The following is a 9055-nucleotide window of genomic DNA, read 5'->3' on the forward strand; positions in this document are numbered from 1 at the left end:
ACTCTATGGAGATGGAGCTCAGAGTGAAGCTGTGGCCGTACGCTATAGCACCTGTGAGTCACACATTTTAACTATATCAGCTGCTGGTGGGAGCAGGCTCTCATGGATCTTTCTGGATATTTGCAGCGGGGACATGCTGGGGTCATTTTGGAGCAGGTTAATTTGTGTGCGCCACGTATCATAATCAGTTTTGTTGTTAGGTCTGGGAACCTTACCGGAGAAGGTACGGAGTCTAACCTGGGACTGGATGTGTTTGACATCTTGCCTTCGTACGATATGCTCTACCACGACCTTCTGAATGTCAGGTGGATTCAAATCACTTACTGAAAGGGACGCACAGGCTTAAGCAGACAAAGAAGGAAATCGGGTAAACCCTCCAGCACTCATTTCTGTGTCCATTTTGGGCTAAAAACAAAAACACCTCATAACTACCTGTGGATGCTGGCTGAGCCTCTGAAGGTTGAGTGATATGTCATTAAGCAGGTAGTCAGAGTTCTCATTGATCAGTTCCTTGAGGGAAGTGTATCCACAGGCCTTACTGATGTCCTACATGGAGCTCAGCGCCGCCTGGCTCACCAGCAGTGTCTCCTCACCAGCTTTCTCCAGCACAGGATACAGCGAGGCCATCAACAAGGCACAGAAATTGCGGCCCACTGGCTGAGCACAGCAGGCGATTCCCCCGAGTTGGATGCACAGCTGACAGATGTTGCTGTTGAGCTAATGGATCATGGATGCAGATGTTGATGATGAAGGAATCACTTGGAGAGAGCTTGTATTTGAGTTGCTGGCATCACTGTTGTATATCGAGGGGAGTCTGGATGGACCGAGCAGCTACGCAAAGAGACAAAACCTGTGTTAAAGCACTGCTTTCTAACCACTTTTACACATGCACTGCAGCTCTGAAGTTTTCAAGATATTGTCCATGCACGTGAGAACGCAAATGTCTGACACAGTTAGATCAAACATTAAACAGCCTTTAGCCTTCCTGCTCCTGAGTGAAAGCCTGTATTATATCTGACTGTGCTCATGTGGGGATAAGACAGATTAGCCTTTTCTCAAAGTGAAGAGTGGGGGCCAATTTAGGATCTTCACTCAAATTTAAAATACAAGGGAAACTGATGTATTTCCTTAAATAAACAAAAACCACACAAGCGCTTATAAAATGCTCATCCTACCCAGTCATATGCAAAGTGTTAGAATCAACGTGTGATCCACCTGCCACTAAGAGATATTATTTCTCTTTGGTAGATGGAAAAAATGGAATCAAACTCACTGTCAGTAGCTACAACAGCACATTTGTTATAATATGATGAATCAAGCATTTAGATATTAAATAGTATTGAGGGAGACAGGATCAAATACAGTGGGGCAAAAAAGTATTTAGTCAGCCACCAATTGTGCACGTTCTCCCACTTAAAAATATGAGAGAGGCCTGTCATTTTCATCATAGGTATACCTCTAACTTGTCCGAGTTTTAAAGAACTGATTTGCAAATTATGGTGGAAAAGAAGTATTTGGTCACCTCATTTTTTGCCCCACTGCGTAATATACAAAGATATTTGTGGCAACTCGATGTGCTTTGTCCACTTTTATTATCGGATTGCTCTGTTAACCAAAGGGAATACCTCAGTTTATTGTATGTTTGACTATAATTTACAAAAAGACTAAAGCATCATTTCTTATCTTTTCTACAATAACTATCAAATGAACAAATGGAGAGTGCTCGCTCAAGTCATGGATCAAGTGACTTAAAGGGCCGTTTTCAAAGAAAACTAAAAGTGTATAAGCAACCAAGGAAGTGAGTCCTACCTGGCCACTGGACAACATTCAGTGACAGTGCACTTGCTGGCATCTCCGGTGGGCAGAGCCCTGATTCAGTAGGGTGAATAAGGGATCTTGTCTCCTCCGTACTTAATGAGAGTGGTGTATCTGTCAGTCATGTCTGGCACATAAAACACCAGGTAGGTCCCATCATGGCTGTCACAGATATCTGCTTCTTGGGCTTCCCCTCTGGGTCCTTCAGGAGAAAACAAAAACTGTTACCTAAATATCAATGCTTTGAATACATTATTGTGTGGTCCACGTTCATGCACTCACAGTGATCTGCACTGCCAGCAGTCCCTCACCTGCATCTTTGGCATCAATGGTGACCTTCACTGGCAGAGAGGTGGGCGCTCCAGTGGTGTTAAGGCCGGATCCACTTGCACGCACCTTGCTGGTATCATGGGTGGGCAGCACCTTCACCTTGTAAGGGCGGACCAAAGGGGAGAGAAGACAACTGGCTGTGGAATACAGTCTCACAAATGAAAGGAGCCTTATTTACAGAACCGAGTAAACCACGCAAAGAGTTTTCCATTTTCAAAGCTGGCCAGAGTGGAACACTGTAACATGTAACACCTAGAAGGTTCAGATGGCTGCAGTACTTTGCTAATTTGGATCAAAAGTTTGGGGGAAAAATGTAATTAAATCAAGTGATTGTAATGCTGTTACTTCCGTTGTGTAGTTAACCATCTATCATTTTAGATGTTTCATTAGCAGCCTGATGAAATTAGCTGTGTAGTTAGCCGACTTCTGCCATCCAAACAGATGAGGTGAATTATGCAGATCACTAGCACAGTACACAGATTACCACTTCTTATTCCAGCCAGACTTCAGGTACTTCATTCGAATCATGCAGTAACAACAAAGATTTATTACTACTGGCTTTTTAAATTGTGCTTCTTCTGTTCTAGAAAAACAGAAACATGTGATCACAGGGTTTTGTTTTTTTCAATGACATTTGTGTTGGTTGTGTCGGTTGCAGGCAAACATTTATCATAATGGTTAGATATTAGGAAATAGCTTAAAATGTGTGCATATTTAACTTGTTGCACTGCCGTAGTGTTACCTGCGTGGGATCTCCTCATGAGCATATGACTGTACCCTGGATGATGATATGTGAGGAGCTTGAACTTGATTCGCTAACAGAAACTAATTTGGCTAGCTTAGCGCACATGTCTTGTGGCAAGATATATGCACTTAAATGTTTTAAGTCATTGGCTGTTCTGCCAAATTGCCACCAACCTGCAACTTTGTGAGCTGACTGTTTCGCGATTTTTGTGTTTTAGACAACAAAAATAAAAGAAAAAGATGTACAGATCCAGGCTTTTCCTTTACTGTGGTAGTCGCATAGAATGACGTCACTGACACTGGTTTAATATGAAAACAAACTTTGCAAAAAAAAGAAAGAAGAAGAAGTGAGTCGGCGTGTCATCTTTATCGAGCACCATACATGTTTTGCCTCACATTAAAATTATTATTTTTCCTTTTCAAAAATAATTTATATTCAGAGAAGTCAAATATAGCAAATTTGTACAGCTTACACGGCGGGCAGGTGGCGCAGAACACCTGCCGGCCCCTGGCAACTTGAAGCACAGATAGGCCCTGGTTCGAGTCGAGGCTCGAACACACTCACTGAGTTCAGGTCCTATCTGTGTCTTCAGTCTGCTAGGGGGATTCCTGGTCTGCGCAGGGAATCCCAATCCTTTTTTTTTCTTTTCTTTTTTGGGCTGTTGGGGCCTGTATTTACAAAGCTGGGACTATCTCCGTTGTCATGGCTACCAAGAACAACGCCAGCTTGGGGGAGAGCGGAGAGCCGATAAGCAAACACTCATTCATCCTTTCTCCTCTTTCGTTTCACAGCTGCTGCGGTGGGAAACGCTGGGACTTGTGTGGCTATGCAGTTTTTGCATTGTTGGGAACTTTTAAGGACCAGCCTTGAATTTTACAGATTTGATAAGTGAAGCCTGGATATATAGTGAAGAGAGCTGGGATAATCTGGACAGAATCTGCAGGCTGCATCTCCAAATCACAAGTGGCTTTAGATCTGACTCTTACAGACAGGCATGCATGTCTCAGGGTGATTACACACTAACACATTGTGATTAATCACACACATTTGTATACATTTTATTAACAAGATAATAAAAAAAACACTATACAAAATGTGTTTTTGTGACAGGCCGCTAGTAACAAAGTGCTTAAAGATTTCAAATTGGTTCTTTCCCAAGTTTTCTGTTATGTGTACACATATTCCTTGAATTAGGTGCTTTTTAATTCTCCAATAATGGTCAGTGCAAAGTGTTTACACAAACAAACAAACAAAAAACATTACTCAGAAAATGGTCAGGTACAAGAACTGGATTAAAAAGGATTGGAAAAAACAGATAATGTCCAATGAAATACTTTAGCGTGTGGCTCATGACTTTTGCACAGTACTGTAAATGTTATTAATAATGAAAGATATAAAGATGTAGCTTTCCCATTTTTAAAAAATTCCCATACACATTATTCTTTTCTTCTAGTGAAGGTGCCTCCTCCTTCAGACCTTAGGATAACTAATTTCTCAGACAGTGACATCACGGTGCGCTGGGAAGCTGCAGATGATGATGATGTTTCTTACCTCATTAAGTGGATCTCCCTAAGTGGAGGCGACCTGAGGCAGGTGGGGAAGAACTATTGAGTTGTTGGAGTACATATTATGAAATAAAAAATACAATATCTCAATAAACTGTTGTCCTGTGTCTTAAGGAGTATCAGATATCACTGTCTGCACTCTATGGAGATGGAGCTCAGAGTGAAGCTGTGGCCGTACGCTATAGCACCTGTGAGTCACACATTTTCTGATCCTGAGCATTTCTCAAACACAGGAGGGGACAGCCTGAAACCATTTACCAAAGTCACATTAGCACTAGTGTTCAGCCTAAAAAATAGACAAGTTAAAAGTCATGCATTTGAGTCAATCATCCTTTTTTAATTTTTTTTATTATATTATTTGTTTATTTATTAAATTATTTTCGAGACACTGTTAGTTGTTAGAAGCCAATGTTTTAATGATAGGATATGTATGACAGTAATTAAACAACTTAAGATATCCAAGATTACCACAAAAACACAGAAATAAAAATCATAGAATCACAGAAAGCTTGTTTCTCTCCTGTTAGTCTATAGACCCAGTTACCTTTTACTTTTCTGTGGTCAGTAGCCCTTCATGTCATATTCTGTCTCTATGTATAATATAGCATTACTAATACAATAACCTGTACGTAAATGAACTTCATTGTGTAATTGATGGCCGTTCCCAAAGTACTAGTCACTTAAAGTTTAAATTTCACATCTAAATTCTCATCTTTGAGCAACTAGAACTCTGAGCTATGAAATAAATGTAGTGAGGGTAAAAGTATCAAATCACATTCTCTGTTATACTATACATTTATTGTCTAAAAAACATTTTGCACTTTCCTCCTATAAAGGAACAAAGTGAGTGTTAAGTGTCGTTAGCTGTGGTACTTTATCTCTTCTATGATGTTGCTGCAGTGTCTGGTGGAGGCCCGACCAGCCTCACGGTTTCTGATGAGACTGCTGTTAGCATGGTGATTAGCTGGGTATCTCCCAATGCTCATGTCCTCCAGTATCGTGTGTCCTACACAGCATTGACTGGAGCTGATAGCCAGGGTCACACTGTGAGTGGGTTCTAGTCATTACATCTTCAACTATTCTGGCTTTCAGCCGGCTGTCATGTGTGAGAATTCCAGGAATTCCATAAGTCCCAAAACTTTAAATGAGTTTTGACTGTGTTGGGATGATGGTGTGGTTTGTTGTCTGCAGGTGCTGGTCCCTAGTGGGAAGAAGCAGGTGATGCTGGAGTCATTGCAGCCAGATACACGTTACAGCATCTTGGTCACCGCTGAGTACCACAACAGAGAAGGAGGCAGCGGTTCAGCTCAGGGCAAAACTGGGAGTCAAACAAGGGAAAGATGCCAAGACAGCTCAAGTTCAACTTGCAGTTAAGACCGACAGGCTTACATGCAAAAAGTGCAAATGTCCCATAACTTTACCCTTACAGGAGGATATGCAAACTTGAAGGTCTCCTCATATAGAAACATCAGGATTTTGGGCAGTATTGTTTCTACAGCACTACACATACAGTCATTTTGGTCCAGAGACACAGATTCCTTTCTCTGCATAATGATAGGCTCTCTGAACAATGAGACAGCAGCCAGTATCGGGCATCCCAGAACAGAGCTAGTTTTCTTGATCAACCTGTTCAGTTTCTTCCTGTCCCCAGTAGACCACACCATAAAACATGGACAATACCACCAAAGAGTCCTAGAAGGTCTCCAGGAGCTCTCCCTGCTCCCTTCCAAATCCCTTCCAAAAGATTTCTCTGTTGCAAATACAACCGTCTCTATCCTTTTGTGTACATGGACTCTCTGTTGTTACTCCAGACCAGTTTATTGGTCAGATCACTTATATGAGTCAGCTATCTTAATGCCCATTCTCTGGATGTTCACTGGTGTAGGTGGAGTCCACTACCTGCTCCTTGGTTTTCCGAGTGTTGATCTGGAAGTGGTTCTGCTGGCACCAGTTGGAAAAAGTCCTCAGTCAGTTCTCTGTATTCCCTGTTGTCTTGTTGTCAGTAAAGTACACAGTGAGGAGATGCTCTCATTGCCCACCCATTATTTTAAAATAGAGATAGCCTACATAGTTCATACATAAGAGAGACTGTTATGAGCCAATTAAGAGAAAGTGTTAAATGAGTTGTGGGCCACTGCTGGCACTGTCATCACATTGAAGGGTCACTTCAGTGTTCAAGTAGTATAAAAACAAACAAGAAAAAACCCACAAATATTTCAGAAAATGTAGTGTTTTGTTTGTTTGTCACTGAATAGTGTTGGAATAAAGTGTGAAAATTGTGAAGGATTAAAATATTCCAAGAGCTCATATTACTTCACAAAAAAACGTTTCAATCATATTTTATCAACACAAATTGCACAGGTTTATTGAATATGAATAACTTGTGTTAATTCAACTCAATTGTTTAAGCTCGTGCCAAAGCAAAACATCTGTGTGCAACCAATGTCCACTATTAACGGTTGGCGCCGCTTTGGAAGCAGAAACTGTTGGTTTGAAAGCCTTTAGTGTCTCCTTGTGGCGGGACTCTTATACTGCACTGTAAGATGTCGAGCAGTGTCAGCCGTATGCTAGAAAGTGATACATTAAAATTTCTGGGGTCACCATGAAGAGCTTACTTCCTTTCTTGCTCAGTGTGTAAAATGTGGTACTTAACAGATTGAAAAGAAAAATGATGGCACCCTTGTAGTTCACACAAGTGGTGATGATTCAGGGTTTTAATTTTTAAGGTTTCATTTTTGAGCCATCATAAATTTTAAAACAGGAAAGTATACTATTTAACAAATGTTAAGACAAAGCTAATATAGCTGCTCATATATAACTACTTATAATTTGAAGACCAATGAGTAGACTTCCCAGAATGGAAACAGCACTCTTTGTGTGGTTTGAGAAAACAGTCAAGTTGTTAAGAACTATGACTGAGAAGAATCCGCCTGTGTACAGCAGTAGGCTGCCTTCCTAGAATTTGGATATCCTCCGTGCGCTTGTCTCTGCATTATGTGCATTACCTCTCTTGGAACGTTAAAACCACAGCAGCTTTTTATACTTTTTTTCATTCACTATCAGCTTACACGTAAAGTCTACTCTGAAGAAGATTATTCAAAACATGCAACACAGTCACCAATCCCAGCAAATTCACCCCTAAATCCGACTGTACAATACAGAAAACAAAAGAGCTACATCTCAGACTCTACAGGCTTCAGTTAGCATGTTAAATGTGAAAGTTCAGTTAGAAAAAGACTGAACAAAAACGGCCCGAGTTGAGCAGTTAAACAAAGTGACAAACATTGCTCTAAATAATACTCCCCTAATCCAAGTAGTCACCCAAACCAGGACGTGGATTTAGAGGCCTGAGGGCCATCTCACACATGTATTCAGAATAAAACAAGTTTAAATTAAAATTAAACAAATCAAAATCTTATGGACGTATCCCTTTTACATGTTGGTAAAATGTTTAGGATGACATGGAGATATAACACTCATGCACCGTGAAAATTATGAAGGTCTAAATATGTATCAAAGGGACTCACTGAACAAACGTACTTAAACCAGCTACTGTGACCATTGCGGCAGAGCAGAATGAATGATACTGATGGGTACTGTGAGGGTTTGTAGTTAAATTCCTGCTCTTACAGGATCAGTGAGTGTCTGTTTAAAGATTATTAACATACTTTTACATCACTATGGAACACCAGCATTTCTGCACAGGAGAGAACCACCTGCCTTAATCTACCATGATGCTCTGTGTTATGTTGTCATGGCAATATGAAGTCAAATAAATACAAATGTAGAAAGATGCACATTTGAAGGAGGACAAGAAGACAGCCAACTGGAAGAGCTTTTGAAGCAGGAAAACTTTTCTGGACTTCTCTTAATTTAACTGGAAATTTTGCTAATACAAGTCAAGGAGGAAACAAGGAGGCAGGTTGGATTATATCTGAGGACAGGACGCATGAAGGAGAAGCATGAGGAGAAAACAGCAGAGCGATGGTGCAGAGCTAATCGTGGATCAAGTCAAGGAAGCAAGCATCAAAACTGTGAGTAAACATAACACACAAAGAGTTACAAATTACTGTGCTGATTAAGGAAACATTAAATTGGGTTAGTTTGAAGTCTGGAGCTTAAGGTTTGTGGGTTCAGTTGGTCTCAAAATTGAGGAAAGACAAAAAAGGTTTCTTTTGAAAGGTTGTTGGAGGATTCTAACTGCCAGAAATATCTGGGTCTGCATCTGCTTTTATTTAAAAAACAAGTTGAATTTTATTTAGTCACATTGGAAAGGGAAGATTGGAGGATCAGGACAATAATGTGGCCAAATTTACTGTTTCCTTAATCAGAACAATAATTTTGATCTGAACTAGAAATGTTGAAATGGGTTATTTTCTTTCTTCTCTACTGATCACTGTGTTACATGTAGAGTTACTTGTCAGTCTACATTAATGTTAATGGTACTTTTAAAAAATAATGCAGTTTATTCATAATTTTGTAGAAAAAGGCTCTGCACCTGTGAAAAAAGAATAGGTATCCACACCCCCAAAATCACTGTAGATCAGAGTAGCTAAGCCCTGGTTAACTGCAATTATATTACAGGAGATGAAAAATATTG

At 40.4% G+C, this 9055-nt stretch overlaps 1 long non-coding RNA gene across 1 annotated transcript; it reads right to left on the reverse strand.

The window, feature by feature from the left end:
• Window positions 1–198: 198 nt before the first annotated feature.
• Window positions 199–3103, reverse strand: LOC146565482 (uncharacterized). The gene is made up of 4 exons (XR_014894019.1): window positions 2888–3103; window positions 2127–2244; window positions 1810–2017; window positions 199–831 (listed from the first exon to the last, which is right to left on the reverse strand). It is a non-coding gene; the product is annotated as an uncharacterized LOC146565482 (long non-coding RNA).
• Window positions 3104–9055: the final 5952 nt, after the last annotated feature.

Source organism: Mchenga conophoros, linkage group LG10 (assembly GCF_057382185.1).
Source record: "Mchenga conophoros isolate Kocher_MC1m ecotype Shallow Benthic linkage group LG10, M_conophoros_male_GT1.1, whole genome shotgun sequence".
Classification (NCBI taxonomy): domain Eukaryota; kingdom Metazoa; phylum Chordata; class Actinopteri; order Cichliformes; family Cichlidae; genus Mchenga; species Mchenga conophoros.